This window comes from Antechinus flavipes, chromosome 4, assembly GCF_016432865.1.
Source record: "Antechinus flavipes isolate AdamAnt ecotype Samford, QLD, Australia chromosome 4, AdamAnt_v2, whole genome shotgun sequence".
NCBI lineage: Eukaryota > Metazoa > Chordata > Mammalia > Dasyuromorphia > Dasyuridae > Antechinus > Antechinus flavipes.
In genome coordinates, this window is record NC_067401.1 from 223,722,155 (window position 1) to 223,739,780 (window position 17,626).

Genomic DNA, 17,626 nt, shown 5'->3' on the forward strand with positions numbered 1-17,626 from the left:
CCACTTCATTGAAAACTGTCAACAATACAGTTGTAATCTGTAATTAGATTCCCTAAACACAGATCTCAAGAGAAAATATATGGTGTTATCTTCTTTGGAGGAAGCATCTAATTTTTTTTCTTAATTTCATCTTGTGAAAAAAATAAAACAAAAAGCATGCTATACATTTATTTTAAAGTTAAAAATCTGTTGTTGTGCACAGAACATTATAAAAATGTGTAGCATGATAATTCTTCTATGATGTGCAAGGCTGCTTAAGGCCCAATGCCTAAACATGGTATATTACTGCAAGGGAACTTTGGAATGTTACCTTGGCATCCATTTCTAAAATGATGTAAAAACATTAAAAAATAAAAAAAAACTGATTGAAGTACTTAAACTATGTATTTAATAATATAATGTTCCTGTCCAAAAACTGCACTAAATGAAAATGTACTATTCAGATAAAAATTTTTAATGTTTAGAAGCATGTCTAACAGAACCCAGACGAATACAAATGGCTGTAGCTATTTTGCATGACATAGCAAATATTTAATTAATAGTACAGAATGAATCTGAGATCATACATACACTTTATTTAGAGTTCTCAAGTGAAAAATAGGAAAAAGTGATTCAAACTTCCATCATCAAAACTGCTTCCTTCTCACAATTGAATTCAATTCAGGAAACCTGTCATGTGTTGAATAAAGATCAACACTAAATCAGATATAAATATATGAGTTGTTATTCAATTGTTCAGTCAAATTACAACTCTTTGTGACCACATGGACTACTGAACACCAGGCCCTTATATCCCTTTATTATGTCTAGGAGTCTGTCAAAGTACACGTTCATTGTTTTCATTATACTACCTCATCCTCTGCCATCCTCTTTTGCTCTTGCCTTCGATCTTTCCTAACATCAGGTTCTTTTCTAATGAGTCTCATCATTATATTTATGAATGTATGTATATATACATGCATGTAAATATATATGCATATATAGACATGTACCCATGTTTACATACATATGTATGTACATATATATGTACATATGTGTTGTATGACAGGCCTGGTAAGTCATTCTATAGGCACTACCTGAAAATCTTCAGTGATGAAGAGCTGTTCATCTCTCAAGAAAAGACGTTTTCACTTTTTCATTTCTATTATTTCCATTTCTGATCTTTGAAGCAAGAAAACATGATTTATCCATCCTTTATAGTATAACCTTTAAAGATTAAATGACAATAATCATTAGTATTTCTTACTGAAGCTAAACATTTTGAATCTTCTTAACTGATATTCTATAGAATGATTCCTAATTTTTTATCATCCTGGTAACTATTATCTGGATTTATCTAGTTTATAAATTTACTTTCTATAATGTGAAACCAAGATTTAAAAATAATACTTCAGATATAGTTCTGAACTATATAGCATGACCAAAGAGACGATATAGCAGGCCACTAGATATTTTATTTCCAATAATGTAGACTAAAATCACATTGATTCTTTTGGCTGCCAAGTCACATTGTTGATTGACTCAAGTCTTCCTACAAAGTATAATACCTATGTAATTTGTTTTATTTTGCTTTTTATCAAAAAGACAATTCATTAAAGAAAGTCTCTGTCCTCTAGGAGCTTATATCCTACTCCATTCTCTTTTGCCACTGGTGTTTCACTAATGCATGCTAAACCTTACTGAAATACTTCCCTGAGACTCTGTGATTCAAATTTCCATCATTCTTGACATAGGCTTGGCAAACCTAATCAATCTCTTGTGTTTCTGATTTGGACCCTTGTTTTCTGTGTCTGCTTCTCTTCATATCTTGATCTTTGGGGCTGTCAACCCAATTTGTTAATCTGGACTTAAATTACTGTTTACTGTTTTTGCTTAACTATTTTGCCTTAACCAAATCAATATAGAAACTGAAATTTGCAGTTGATTTTTGACATTTATTTAAAATTTATGATAACATTTTCCACATTTATTGCAAATAAATTTAATATTAAAGATTGAGTTTTTTATTCCAACCCAAACATACAGTTTTGATCCTGATTTAACCATCCAGAAAACTATCTCTCCAATGTAATTTGCTAAGTATGGCCCTTATGGCTTCATCTAAGTCATTGGTAAAAATACTAAACAAAACAAGTCCATGAACAGATTCTTAAAGTACTCAACTTTAGTCACATATTCAGTCTGACGTCAATCCATTAATAACAATTATTTGGTTCTAGTTAGATTTCCAAATGGATCTACCATTATCAAGTTACATCTCTAAATCTCACTCATGTATTCTATGAAAAACTTTATCCATATCTTACAGAACATGCTTATAACATTTTCTTAATTTCCCAAGTCTATTGTCTCTATCAAAAAATAGCTTAATAGAAGGAAATTTGTAGGTTATTATCTACATCATAGGTTTCAATAAATCTAAAGTCTGAGCAAAGTCTCCAAATAGCTGAACTCTGTTTTCAGGACCTGTGAGATGGGTTTTCATGAAATCCATTTCAACTCTAGCTTTGGGCCTTCAACAAGTATTTATTATACACTACTAAGTCAGAGCTTAGTTCTCATCATGAATTAAAGCTCAACATCCAAGATCTTGAACTATAAATTCCTTTCTGTTTTCCACTTCTCTCATTTCCTCATTTCGTGTTAATCTATTTTTCATTATCATTGATTCTTTCATTTCTTGGATCCCTCTTCATATTGTCAGTCCACTACTCCTCACCTAGGTTCACTTCCTTCACAGCCCTAGCTTTCTAGCTGGTTATTTCAACAAGAAACTGCCATCAATAATCCATCCCTTTCCCATACAATATTTCTATAGGGGCAATCTTCAGCTCTGCATTATTTTCACCATTAGCATTTTCTGATCTTGAGTCCTCACTCCTAAAAAGTGTGTCCAACTTCATTGCAAATTCATGCCATCTAAATGCAGCTGATCAATTGTTATCCTTTAGAAATGTCATTCATCTTTGATTAACTCCCTATAACACTAATTACAACTAATCTGTTTCTCCCCTAAATTCCCTAACTCCGGTCTACTTTTTTTCCCCATATTTTAATGAATACACTGAGGCCATCTATTTTGTTTCCTCACATTCCCTATTTAATATCTCTAAAGTCCTATTTGTTTTCACCCACTCTGTCTTCCCTTTTAATATAAGAGGAAGAAGTAGTGCTCTACCTTGTCACTGTCCATCTTTATTCTGTGCTTAATTCAGTCCCTTCTTTCCTCTAAGACCTACCTTGCTCCAGGATCATTGCTTTGTTTGCATTTCCACATCTCCTGCTCCACTAGTTCCTTTCCTCTGACTTACAAAAATGTTCAAGTTCCCCCATCTTTGAAAAAAGAAAGGAAAAAAAGCATTTTTCCTCGACCTTGACAGTTTCTCAAGCTTTTATTTTAAACTTCTTCTACCCTTTATTAATAAACCTTGAGAAAAAAGTGGTCTATATTGTATCCCTATTTACATATCACCCACTCTTTTCTCAACACTTATAATTGAGCTTTTTTTTCCATCATGATAAATTGTTCTCACCAAGATGAACAATGGCTCCTTCAATGATGAATTCAATAGGTTTTTGTCAGATATTATCCTTATACATCCTTGAAACTATTAAAAAGTCCCTACTCTCTTGATTCTGATGAACCAGTCTCCTCATTTCCTCCTTTTTTCTTTTTATTTGACTACCCAGGCTGTTCTTCCTCTACCCATCCCCATAATGTGAATTTTCTGCAAGGCTCTGTCCTAGGCCCTCTTCTCATGTTCCTCTTTTTCTTTTGCAAAGATCATTCAACTCACAAAGTTTTGATTTTCATCACTATGAAAATCACAAATATATAAATGGTGCAGTAGATAGAATGCCAACCTGGAGCCATAGAGACTCACCTTCCTAAGTTCAAATAGAATTGCTACCTATATGACTCTGGGCATGTCACTTAACTCTGCTGGTCTCGGTTTCCTCATCTGTAAAATGAGTCAAAGAAGGAAATGACAAACTACTCCAGTTATTTTTGCCAAATAGAGTGCCAAAGAATCAGAAAAAAAAAAACTGAAAGAACTAAACAATATAAATAAAGCTACTTTTTGAAGCAGGTACAACCAGTTGTTCAGAAGAATTGAACTGTCCCTACAAAAAGTGAAGGAAATATTACATTGGTTAAAAACAGTATGCCCATCATCACCAATATCATACTGAGATATTAATCCATCTAAAAGAGGTAAAACAATATGATAACTATACTTACATAAGCAGATTAGGCACTGGAAAAATTTACTCTGTGGACAAAAATGCAATATTTCACTCTGTCCTGGACTACCTTCTCTTTTACATAAATACTATTAACCCACATGGATTCAATTAGCATATCTCTGCAGATGATTTCCAATAAATTTATCCCTAATCCCTCTCCTAATTTCAATCACATATCTCCAAATGCCTTTCAGACATCTCAAATCCAACATATCTAAAAAAGAACTCATTATCTTTCCCTCCAAATTCTCCCTTCTCCTATCACCAACCTTCCATTTACCCAGGCTCACAACTTTGGTGTCATCTTTGACTCAACATTCATCCCACAGACCTAATCTATTGTCACCTCTTAACATTTCTCTCTTCACAATATTTCACAAATGAACCTTTCTGCAAACTTTCAATGCCTTATCCTGGAATCACAACAGCCCTCTGGTTGGCCTGCTTGCTCCCAGTCTAATCCAACTGCCTCGGTTGCCAGTAATTTTGTAAAGTGTAGGTTTCACCAGGCTATCCTCCTGCCTCACTAAACTATATTGGCTTCCTAATGACTCTAGATTCAAATATAAAATCCTTTATTTAGAGTTTAATGACCTTCACAACCCTACCCCTCCCTACATTTTCAGTTTTCTTACATTTTATGATATGACTCCATTAACTTTCTTTGCCTTTTCATACATACTTGATAATTCATCTCCATGCCTTTGTATTCACTGTCCTTCATGCCGGATAGGCTCTCTGCCCTCCACTTCCTGGCTTCCCTGCCTTGCTTCAAGATTCATGTCAAATTCTACCTTCTTCAAGAGGTTCTGTTTTATTTACACTTTATTAGACTTTTATACCAATTTGTTTGCATGTTGTTTCTCCATTATTTTGGGAGCTCCTTGAGAAAATGGACTTTGTGGATGTGTGTCTGTGGGTGTGGGTATTTTTCTATCTTTGTATGTCCAGCATTTAGCAAAGTGCCTGGCAATTATAAAGTGCTGAATAAATGCAGTTTGACTGACTTGACAATCACAGAAAGCAATAAGTTGATTTTTCCACTTGAAAATCACAAATTTCACTTTAGCCTAACTTTACCATTTGTAATGAGTTTGCCTTCAGTACATAAAAGCACATGTGGCACAAACTGTACTTTATGAGTCACAGTTAATTTGCAGTATTAAGAATTTAACAACTGTACTGTGACAATAATTATCTTTCATTTTTATGTGAAATCAAATCTTTCATTTCAAAAACTTAGATCTCAGAAAACATAAATTGAAATAATACAATCTAATTACTCTTAAACCACACTGGTAATTATTATAATTATATTTTTAGAGTTGGAAAGACACTAGAGATTATCTCAATCAATTGAGAAAGCTGAAATTCAAAATATCCCAAGTCCATAATGTCAATCAGTAGAAGAACAGGGATTCACACCTAGGACCTCTAATTCCCATGCCAAACTTTTTCCCACCATACCTCAAATACCCTTATAACTACCAACAAAAATTTGTGTTGAAAACATTAATGAGAAATTCATTATACCACAATATTCCAAATACAAGTTATATCCCCCTCCCAAAAAAAATCCACTTTGTATAAAACCTGAGTATAACCTGTAATCGGTTATTCTTTCTAGTATATAACTATTTTTTTTTCTTTTCAAAAAGACATCATTTCCAGGGTTGGTGCATTCAGAAGTAGCCAGTATTCAGACCAATGAAATAATTTCCAATTTAGGGCAAGAGAATCATTTGGGAAATAACATGAATAATAATTTTAAATTTATTGCATAAAGATCTAATATCTTATTTCATCACATGCATTTTTTAAGCAACATCTACCTTCACCGTGAACAAACAGGATATTTCTAATACCAATCTTTTTTCGGTCATTTTCAATTATATCTGACTCTTCATGACTTCATTTCAAGTTTTCTTGGCAAAGATACTAGAGTAGTTTGCCATTTCCTTCTCCAACTCATTCTACAGATGAGGAACTGAGGCAAACAGAATCAAATGAATTACTCAGAGTCATAAAACTAGTAAGTGTCTGAGGCCAGATTTCAACTCAGGAGTAAGAGTCTTCCTGTCCTTAGGCACTTTATATACCGTGCCACTTTCTGCCTAATAACATTTTTACAACAATGAAATATGCATTTCCTAATTAATCAAAAGTTTAATTAATGTTGATTTCAAAATTCCATTTATAATTTCTAGAGGACGTAATTCCTTCTCAGGTTTAATAAGTACTTCCATGTCTGTAATTAATAAAGAGAGAAATTGTTTTTAAAGGAGAAAAACCCTTTACATAGATTGTACAGGACTTCTTCAACAGTTGTATTTAAACAAACATGGATTCGTTATTGTCAGTAAATAAAGATATCTGCTACATTCCTCAATGGAACTTGTTCTGTAACATTCAGTTGGTATTTAATAGGTGCTATTTGTATTACTGTTGTATCCATAGCAGTAACATGACTATGTTGCCTGCATGCACCAAAGAAAGGAAGAGAATATATATCTGTATGGTGCCTATTACTATATAGTACTATACAAAGCTCTTAAAAATAAATATTACCTGAACTGAACTAGTTACGCCCAGCGAAAGAACTCTGAGAGATGATTAAGAACCATTACATTGAATTCCCAATCCCTATATTTTTGCCTGCCTGTATTTTGAATTTCCTTCACAGGCTAATTGTACAATATTTCAGAATCCAATTTTTTTTTGTACAGCAAAATAACGGTTTGGTCATGTACACTTATTGTGTATCTAATTTATACTTTAATATATTTAACATCTATTGGTCATCCTGCCGTGTAGGGGATGGGGTGGGGGGAAGGAGGGGAAAAATTGGAACAAAAAGATTGGCAATTGTCAATGCTGTAAAATTACCCATACATATAACTTGTAAATAAAAAGCTATAAAAAAATAAAATAATAATAAAAAATAAATATTACCTTATTTGAGCCTGATAATAACTATGCAATGTAGGTACTATAAATACCTCCCATTTTACAGTGGAAGAAACTGAGGTAGAGAGATCTTAAGTGACTTGCCAAAGGTCACACAACTAGTAAGTGTTTGTTTGAGGACAGATTTAAATCAATGAGGATAATTCTTCCCGATTCCAAAACCAGTATGCTATTCATTGTACCATCTGCCTCATTATCCTAGTTATTGTTGTTTTGATTTAGTCCTTTTCATTTTTTCAGCTCTTCATGACTCCATTGGGATTTTGTTAAGCAAAAATACTAGAGTATTTTGTCATTTTCTTCTCCTGCTTGTTTTACAGATGAAGAAACAGGGGAAAATAGGATTAAGTGACTTGCCCAGTGTCACACAGCTAGTATGTGTCCAAATCAGATTTTAGCCAAGTCTTCCTGATTTCAAATGCAATGCTCTATCCACTGTACCATCTAATTATCTTAGCAATGCTGCTCATCAATTACAATTATCTATATCATTCCTATTACCTTCCTGGGCTGCAGTGTTATGTTCACGTTTTCCAAGCTTTGTGTCAGACATTATGAGTGAGTTTAGTCTAAATCCCATCTCATTTGGATGTTGAGAAATAAATAAGTTGAAAGAATAATATGGCAGCAGGTGGAAAAGGGAGAAGAGTTGATTTAAAAAAAAAAAAAAAAAAAACAGTAACTAGGCCCAGAAACTACCTAGTGTTGACAGCTATCAGAATTTCCAGGAAAAATGATTTGTCTTCCTAGACACTATGCCTCCATGGGATCTTTTTTTTTTTCCTCCACTACTTGGTGAGTCATTTAAATTCCAACTCTACCCTTACTGAATATTTGAATATAATAGACAAATATGTGCTAGCAAACAACAGTTGAGAGGAAAAAAAAGCAATAACAAGCTCTTCATACTATGGGCATTATTATATATTTGTCATTTGTGATGCAGGATGGGGCAGAAGAGAAAGGCATATTTTTTAAATAGAAACAAGTTTTGTCTATCACAATCTTTTGAACGAAAAATTTCTGTGAAACTTAATTTTGTTTCACAAACAAATGGGAGTTTTCTGTAACACTATTTCTGATTAGCTACATTAAAATTTCCTGATTAGGCCCATAATATCATCACAGATTTCTAAAGCACTTTAAAAACTTAGGGTATTTTTTATGTTTAGATATAAACAATACAATAGAGAGGGTAGACAGAATTGATCAAATAATTCAGTATTATTAGAAAATTCTTGCTCCTAAATTCCTGGCAACAAAAGTTTAGTGCCTTACAAATTTGTAACAAGAGTAATCATTTACAGATTGTATATTCACCTGTTTTTAGGATAAAATATCCTTTCAAAAATGTTTGAAATTTTGGCCAGTAGTAGAGATGCTTTGTTCTAAATTTAAAATAACCTGCTAGAAAATTGTTTTCTTTGGGGAGGGAAGTGATGTTAAGAGGACACATGATTTAGAGCATAAAAACAATTTCCTCGTTAACTTTTGTTTAAAAAAATGAAGCTCATAAGTGGTATTTTTTTTCTTTAAAAAGGGAAACTGTTATCAATACCTAATATTTTCTTTTTGACACTAATAATGAGGAAAACAAATTGGTAAGGGATAACATAATACGGTAATCTGGGTTGAAGTGACCTTGATCAAAACAAAGTAGGCCAAAACAAAAACTTACCCAAACACTGAATCAAGTACAGCATCTGGCAAGGTTCCCAGAAGGTCACCAAAATTGGATTTGGGGGAAAAGTATCCAAGTTTCCTGAAATTTTTTTTAGGATGTGTCCAAAAAAGGATTATAAAATCATGGACTGAAAGCTGGAAAGTAATTGAGAAGCCATTGAATCTAACCTCCTCATTTGACTTAATCTTACAGATGAAGAAAACGAGGCTGAGAAGCTAAAGAGCTTGACCCAGATCATAGAGCTAGTAGATGATCTAAAAATCCCTACTCAAATCTGAAATGGCAAAATAACACCAGAAAGCAAAACCTTTGCTGCAGAGTTTCCAAAGTTTGAAACACAAACCAAAGATAAAATATTATAACCTTAAAGTATCTTTGAAAGGGTAGAAATTTGTCATTGGAAAAGCTCTGGGTGTGTTGGGAATTGTTTGTTGTTAAATAAAGGATACAAAGACTTGGCATTTTTCTCTTTTCATTTCACCTGTGCTTGCATCCTCGTTATCACACTGGTAGAAATAGACTTCCAACAGCACTGGCTTTTTATCTGCTCTCTAGCAAGTTGAGATCTCTAATATTTTTAATTCCTCTGGCTTCAGTTTTCCATCTAAAAATACTAGAAAGGGATTTATAATAAGATCATTTCTAAAATCCATGATTCTTAATCAAGAGACATACTTTGTATTAAGTATAAACATTATACCTTGCATCTAGGTGGAATAATGGATTAAATGATGGTACTTGGTGGAACTTGGATGACCTAAATTTGATTCCTATCTTTGACACTTCCTAGCTGAGTGATCATGATTAAATTATATGACCATTGTAAAATTCAATTTCCTCATCTATGAAATTGGGATTTAAAAAAAAAAACCTAGCTCACATTGTTATTGCAAAGAACAAATAAATAATATTTCTAAATTTTTTTGCATTTTACAAAGGGCTATATTACATATATAGATATATTATATATAAATACCTATATTATAAATGTTGATGTTCAGAAGTTTCAATTGTGTCTTATCCTCTATAAGTTCAGTTGGGATTTTCTTCTCAAAGATATTAAAATAGCTTGCCATTTTCTCTCCATCTTATTTTTCAGATGCGGGAACTGAGGTAAACAAGGTTAAGTAACCTTCCCAGCTATTGTGTCTGAGGCCAGATTAGAACTCAGGAAAATAAGTCTATCTGACTATGCATGTATTCATATGAGTTCACTGCACTATATTAATATTAACTATCATAATTATATGTTTAAGAAGGATATGATTATCATAAAGAAGCAGCATAGCATGATAGACATTGAGACAGGATAAGGATGATAGTGTCCTATATCTGACACACTGACCCTGTAATACTGAACAAATCACTTAGCCTTTCAGCACTACCTGGCCACTAAATCATAAACTGAAAAGTTGGTAGTAATTTGCATTGCTTGATAGAGTTTTCTTATCCAGAGTTTTCTATACAAATTAAATGGCATGTCCAGTGGGGAGCACAGACAAGGTAATAAGAGGTAGCATTTAAAGTTCATTGCCATATGGATCAAAATTTACTGCAGTTGTTTTTGGGAATGCAAAGAACTTCACTAATTTTCAAATAAATTCTCCTGGGTATTACTAAACTAGTATATAAATCAGAAGGGCAAATACTGAAGCTGAAGTTTAAATATTTTGATCACATAATTGAAAGACAGGACTCATTGGAAAAGACAGATTCTGGAAAAGACTGAAGAGAAAAAGAGAAGAGCATGGTAAAGGATAAAATGAATAGATGGTGTCATGGAAGCAACAAACATGAACTTAGACAAGCTTTGGAAGATAACAAAGGACAGAAGGGCCTGAAGTTCTGGGTTTTCTGAATCATGAAGTTTCGGGTATGACCAAACAACTGAACAATAACGAACATAAGTCAATAACTGAATGACCTTAAAAAAAAAAAAAAAGTTAATGCAACATTTAAAGGATCCGAGTTATTTACCATTTAGTGTCATTCACTCCCTACTTTACAAGAGAATTTTTAATTATTATATTTATTTGTTGAATTCATTTATAGATAAGGACACTCAATAGGCTTCCATATAAAAGATTTGTTTGTGGATTGAAAACATACCTGGTAATGAAGCCCAAGTCTCCTAACTACATGTGCAATTCCATTCGTGTAATACTATATTGCTTCAAAAATCAAAGATAATAGATTTAAAACTGAAAGAAACCTTAAAAGTCATTAAATCCAACCCATTTATAGATAAGGAAAATGAGACATACAAGAGGCTAAATTATTCATCCCAAGTCAAGAGTCTAATAATCAGTTGAAGTCAGATTTGAAGTTGGGTTTTCCTAACACCAAATCCAGTGCCATGGTTTTAACAGTATGTGTTCCTCCCATCATTGTTTCTTTATGCTTTAGTAGGTAATCTCCATGAGTTTCTTTGGTTAAAAAATAAAAATAAAAAATTAATCATCTCGTGGTGAGCTGTCCAAATTTTTCTAGGCTACTCGTTCAGTTAACCTTCAATCAACAAAGATTAATTAAACACCTAACATGTGCTAATCATCATGTCAAAAATCAGGCACACAAACACAAAAGTGAAACATGTATTACCTTCAAGGAGCTTATATTGTAAATCAGGGGTGACAATATGCTCATATCGGTAGAGACAAAATCTTTACATAGTGATTACAAGGTAATTCTCAAAGGAGACACTAGCAGTTGTAGGGAAGTGTTGGAATCTTTACAAACTGCTAACTCATTAGAGTTGATGTTTTGGGTCAGAACCTGAAACAAGGTACTAAGTAGAACCAATTGATACAATGCTTATGTTCACACCTTTACTCATAGGAGTTCATAAGTATGGGAGATTCACAAAGTAAACTTTGTAACTTTGTGAATTCACACCTCCTTTGGGTGTGCCTCCAGAAGGAGGAGTCAACCTTTGGGAAATCATATATAAAGAGGCTCTTAGCTTCGGGTGAGTTAGTTACTTCGGGTTAAAGAGCCAGAAGCCCTCTCTCTGAAGAGAGAGAGATTCATTCCATTTTCCACTTGGTGGGCTGGTGACTGAAGAAAGCAGAGGCAGAAGTAAAGGACAAAGCTGCAAGAACTGCAAGAGAGATCCATTCCATTTTCCACTTGGCTGGCTGAAGGACTGAAGGACAAATCTTTGGATTTGGAGACATTCGGAGGGAGCTCTTGGAACCAAGCAGAGAGATAGGACTCTAAGCTAACCGGGCTATATTGGAGGCAATAAAAGATCTGAACTTTTAACACCTGGCTGCATTTGGGGTAATTATTGATCAGAACTGATACTAAGGCTGCCTCCAGAAAACCTCTCTGAGAAACCTCCTTTCTCCCCCAGAGAGAACCATCATATATTATATTTTAAAGAAGAACAAGAACACCACAGGGAAAAAAGAGGAAATCAGAAAAAAAAAAAAAACCTCATATGGTACTTGAGATGTAAGTCAGTAAATCAACATGCACTTATTAAGTGCCTACTAGGTATATGCTTATTGACTGATTGAACATGTTACCTCACAAGTTAAGAGGAAAGAAAACGAGTTATGTTTTAGATTTGTTGCATTTGAGATGCTTACGCAATATCCAGTTGGAAATATCAAAGAAGTAATTTATACTTCAAGACTAGAGTTCAAACTGGAAATGAATATAAACTGCTTGCATTTATGTTTTTCTTCCCAGGTTATTTATACTTCTGAATTCAATTCTCCCTGTGCAACAAGAAAACTGTTTGGTTCTGCACACATATATTGTATCTAGGATATACTGCAACCCATTCAACATGTAAAGGACTCTTGCCATCTGGGGGAAGGGGTGGAGGGAGGGAGGGGAAAAATCGGAACAGAAGTGAATGCAAGGGATAATGCTGTAAAAAATTACCCTGGCATGCGTTCTATCAATAAAAAATTATTTAAAAATTAAAAAAAAAAGACGAGTTCAAGGAAAAAATTAGGGTTAGATCTATATATCTACATTTATTTTTTGATAATTGATCCTATAAGAACTGAATGAGATAACTAAGAATCTTTCATGATATCCTACTTCATAGTAGTGAAAATGTTTAAAAGTTCAAAAAAAAATCTTACATCAAAATCATGGCCTACAATTTTCTAGCCATATGTATGTGTGAGAGAGAAATAGAAAGAGAGCTCATGCAAGCTTATGCAAGAGACCTGTCTATTTTCACACCTGTAAAGAGGAAATAATGTTTAATATAATGCCTACTTCAAAGGGTTGTTGTGAGGAAAACACTTTGCAAACTTCAAAGAGATAATAAACATGACATTTATATTTATCACCTAGCTTATATTCAACAGCTTTCCATTTTGGTAATAATAGTCTTTGAAAATCTAGGATCATCTTACACCACAATGAGGCATATGAATCAGTACTAGTATACATATGGAAATGAAGTGTGTTATCAGAATTTAGTGTAATTTATTTGTTCACAATTGCAGTAATATAAGCAACATGATATTGAGTTTTATGAGAAGTATTTGAAAAAGCAGAATGATATAGGAGAAGTAACACATCAACAAAGACATCATAGTTGTATAACACATTGGAAAAAAAAGCATTTGGGGTTGGGGGGGTCAGAGGTTCCTATTTAAAATCCCAGTCATGTTATCCTCTTTGTGTCTTTGAACAAGTCATTTACCTTCAGTTTTCATATAAATGTATATGTGTGCATATGCATATACATACATAGTACATATATGTAATAAATGAGAGGTTTAGATTTCAGGGGTCTTCAAACTTTTTAAACAGGGGGCCAGTTCACTGTCCCTCAGACTGTTGGAGGGCAGGGCTATAGTAAAAACAAAAACTTTGTTTTGTGAGCCTTTAAATAAAAAAACTTTATAGCCCTGGGTGAGAGGGATAAACGTCCTCAGATGCTGCATCTGGCCCTTGGGCCTTAGTTTGAGGACCCCTGGATTAGATGATCACTAAGGACCTTTCCAACTTTAATCCTTAGACTTAGTTAAATTTCTGCCATTAATATTTTCCTCAAGAACTTTGTGACCCTGAGGGTCACTCAGGTCAATTACAATAAAATTATGTTAAAAGGAACTGTTTTCCTTTTTTTCATTTTTGCATTATTTAAGCAATTCTAGAATTATTACAAATAGAGAAAGAAACAATCTCATGGATGGTATCATCTGAAAATAAAGCCATCATTGTGCAGAGAATTTGAAGAAGCTTTCAGATTTGAAAACCTGAGTTTAATTCATGCTTTAGCTGGGCATTTTAACAGTCTTTTAAACTGTTAGTGTCCTCAGGAAACTCTAAAGCTATATTATGTCTACTAGCATGAGCAGGGGGAGTTTCTTCACTGAATGTCCTTTATACCAATGGAATCTCAAGTTTAGCAATAAATAAACAAGAAACCATGAATGAATGAATGAGTAGATTAATGAATGAGTGAATAAAACTCCCTTTATCCCCCAAATCAAACCCAGTATGGGTTATTTCTCACTCTGGGTCCTCAATTACTTTCTCTTATGTTATCTTAGACAAATTCTGACATATATATATATATATATATATATATATATATATATATATATATATATATATATATATATAAAGTTTCAGTTCCTTTCATCACTTAGAAGCCTAGAAAATCCATAGTCACTTCTAAACCTGACTTTTTCATTGATGAGAGTATGTCATTTTATCATCTAATTCTTTATTTTACAAGGATAACTTCCCTGGCTACGTATTGACTGGGAACATAAATCCCCTTCAAAAGGGAACTTTCCTCTAACCAGTTTCACTGCATTTATCAGCTTTTGTTTTGAACTGTTGCATTGATGTAGCTTGATAGCAAGGACCATATAGCTGCAGAGTTCACAACAGTTCCTGGAGCACATACTGACACAGAACTCTACACAGTGAGTGAAATCTGATCATGGAAACAAATTTGCAGTGCCCATATAACTATATTCTGGCAGGACAGAGGGATTAATTAAAGGGCATGTACAACATGTACATGCAACAAACTGAAGTCTGAACATATTATGCATGGAAGTTTTCAGGGTTAGTTAAATGTCAGATGGGTACCTCTCTTTAACAGGTCTACTGGCATTTACCAAAAACTGGCATGAACAACAACATCACTAAGAGTCATCCTGTTGCTCTGAACAAAAAGTCTTGGTACAGCTAGCACTGTATTCACCACAGCACAAATGTGTTGTGACTGGACTAGTGCCTATTCAAGATTTTTTAATCCAATTTTAGATTTTCTAATCCATTTAAGACCATTTGCAGAGTCAAATTTATCTATTTTTGTACTCACAGCTTAGCAACAGATGAAATTTTTAGCTAGCCATCATGAATTTCCAAACTTCTACAAAACTGCATATAGTATGTCTGAAATTCATCTCAACATTACTAAAGTTTCTTCAGAAGGACTTTGGAAGGAGTTGATTTCATATGCAACCTAAAGTTCTAAAAGTTTAATTAAGGAAAAAAAAAATTATTCTAAACCATAAAGCTTAGCATCTGCAAAGCATGACAGAAATGCTGCTGAATCATCCAATATGTTTGCCCCTGTGCAGTGCCAGATTTTCATGTTACTACAACTAGATAACTAATACATACACCCCCTTCTCTGGCTTCATTTCCTTGGTTTAAGAGAAAAAAATAAAAAGGACCACTACTCTCACTACACTTTCAAAGTAGCAAATTTCATTATGTTAAAAATAATAATAATAATAATAATAATAATAGAATCCAAGAAGATGGCCATACCTCCACCCCTCCTAGTCTTTTCCAGAAAAAAAAATTGCTGAAACTTTAAAGTCTGCAGAATACATAGATATGGGTAGAGGTTTGATCAGTAGTACCTTCAGGTTCCTGGGTACTCCCACCCGTTCACACAGACAACCACGAAAGGTTTTGTTTCTTTGCGTTTGTTTTTATAGGTGTCTGTTCTTTTAAGGCAGAACTTCTTAACCAATGACCCTAGAACTTCTAAAAAAAATGTATAACTATTTTAGCATAATCGGTTTCTTTTGTGATCTATTTTAATACATTTTTAAAACCATTATCCTAAAAAGGAACCATAGAGCTTCATCTAAAGGGATTTAGAACACACACATACACACACACACACACACACACACACACACACATACACTTTAAAAACTTTTTTTTTTTTTAAATGGTATCACAGCCACCTGAATTCCCAGTCTTGGATCTTTTTTTGCTCACTTCTAGTGGAAGGCAGAAAACACTTCTGGAGGCAGAAGAGTGAAAGGGGATCTCTAACAAAAGTATCTTTGGAATTGTTTTAAAATCATGTCACCTTATCCTCTGTTCGCCCCTTTTCCTGCTCCCAACACCACTATCTCATAGCCACTACACACACACACACACACACACACACACACACACACACACACACACACACACACCCCTCACCAGTAAAAACCCAATAGACTAAAGCAGATTTTTCCCCAGACGAATCTTTTAATTAGTAAATGGGTACGCACTAATATCCTTGCCCTACCCTAGAGAGGCATCAGCTTTCCCGGGGCTGCTCTATTTCCTCCCTTCTCTTCCTTCTCCGGGCAAGTAAAATGCGGGTTGGACAAATCAAGGACAGCAAGGATTCTATTCATTCGCCCTTATGCCCTCGTCCGGACTACAGAGAAGTTGGCAGAGCTGTCAGATAAGGCTGGGAGGCTAGGCGCGTGCCTTCCAGGATTCTTACCTGGAGCGCTCACCGAGAGCCCAAATAGCCGGGAGCGAGAAGAGAGGAGTCAGCAGCCAGCAGAGCGCTCCACACTTCCCACAACCCTCAAATTCTTCTGGGCAGGTGAGGCAATCCGGAGCTGGCTAGCTTCCCCAAAGGACACTGCAGAAAGACTGCAATGTCTGAGAGACCTGTGTTCCAATCCACCTACGTCCCTCAGTTGCTTTTCTAGCACTGGCCGCCTCTCAGCAGCCTACTGGATGGAAGACTCAACCAGCTGCATTCTGAAACTTTCTCTGTGTCTTGGGGAGGCGGAGTCTGAGAGATAAGGTCCTCGGCTCACCTCCCCCCACCCTCCTACTCTCTTTCCGGCTCTGAAAGCTTGAGCGTGGGTTTTGGATCACTGTCCCAAAGAGCCAATGCTTCCTCCTAGAGTCCAGAACCTGACCCTGAGCATGCTCAGATTCGCGGCTAATCCATCTAGAAGAGTTCCAGATCCCTGGTATTTGAATTTGGCGAGGACAGAATGAGTACAAAGACCTGCGAAATACTGTTTGGAAATTGAACCCAGAAGCAGAAAAGGATCGAGCAGAACTCCGAAAATGGAGACACGAAAAACAATGAGAAGGGGTTGGGGAGAGAGGGGGGAAACACGCTGTTTTCCCTAGTCCAGAGAGGCTGGATGAACTTAATTAGAACTTTGCTTACCGAGTGGCTAAAGGAGAGCAATCTCTTAGTTGAATGGCTCATTCATTTTCAAAGATATGGTAGACAATTCCCTTTAGAAACAAAGAGGAGATCTGTATATTACTTTATCGTGAAATAACAGCAAATAAGAACTCTCCTCAGAGAAAACCCTTCACAACGAAATACCAGTTTTATTGTGTATCATTAGTCAGTTTCACACAAACAAAACTCAGATCTTTCTTGATTACTTAAACAGCAAAAATACAATAGAAATCCTTCAGTCTGTAGATTTTGGTCGATATAATTGAATCAATGTTGTTTCCATT

General features: G+C 34.6%; 1 protein-coding gene across 1 annotated transcript in view; it reads right to left on the bottom strand.

The window, feature by feature from the left end:
- Positions 1-16,914, bottom strand: part of COL21A1 (collagen type XXI alpha 1 chain) — a 245,391-nt gene extending 228,477 nt beyond the window's left edge. Inside the window, exon 1 of the mRNA XM_051997183.1 lies at positions 16,632-16,914. The gene's annotated coding sequence lies outside the window, so the exon portion shown is untranslated. The remainder of the gene's footprint in view (positions 1-16,631) is intronic.
- Between the last annotated feature and the right edge of the window lie 712 nt (positions 16,915-17,626).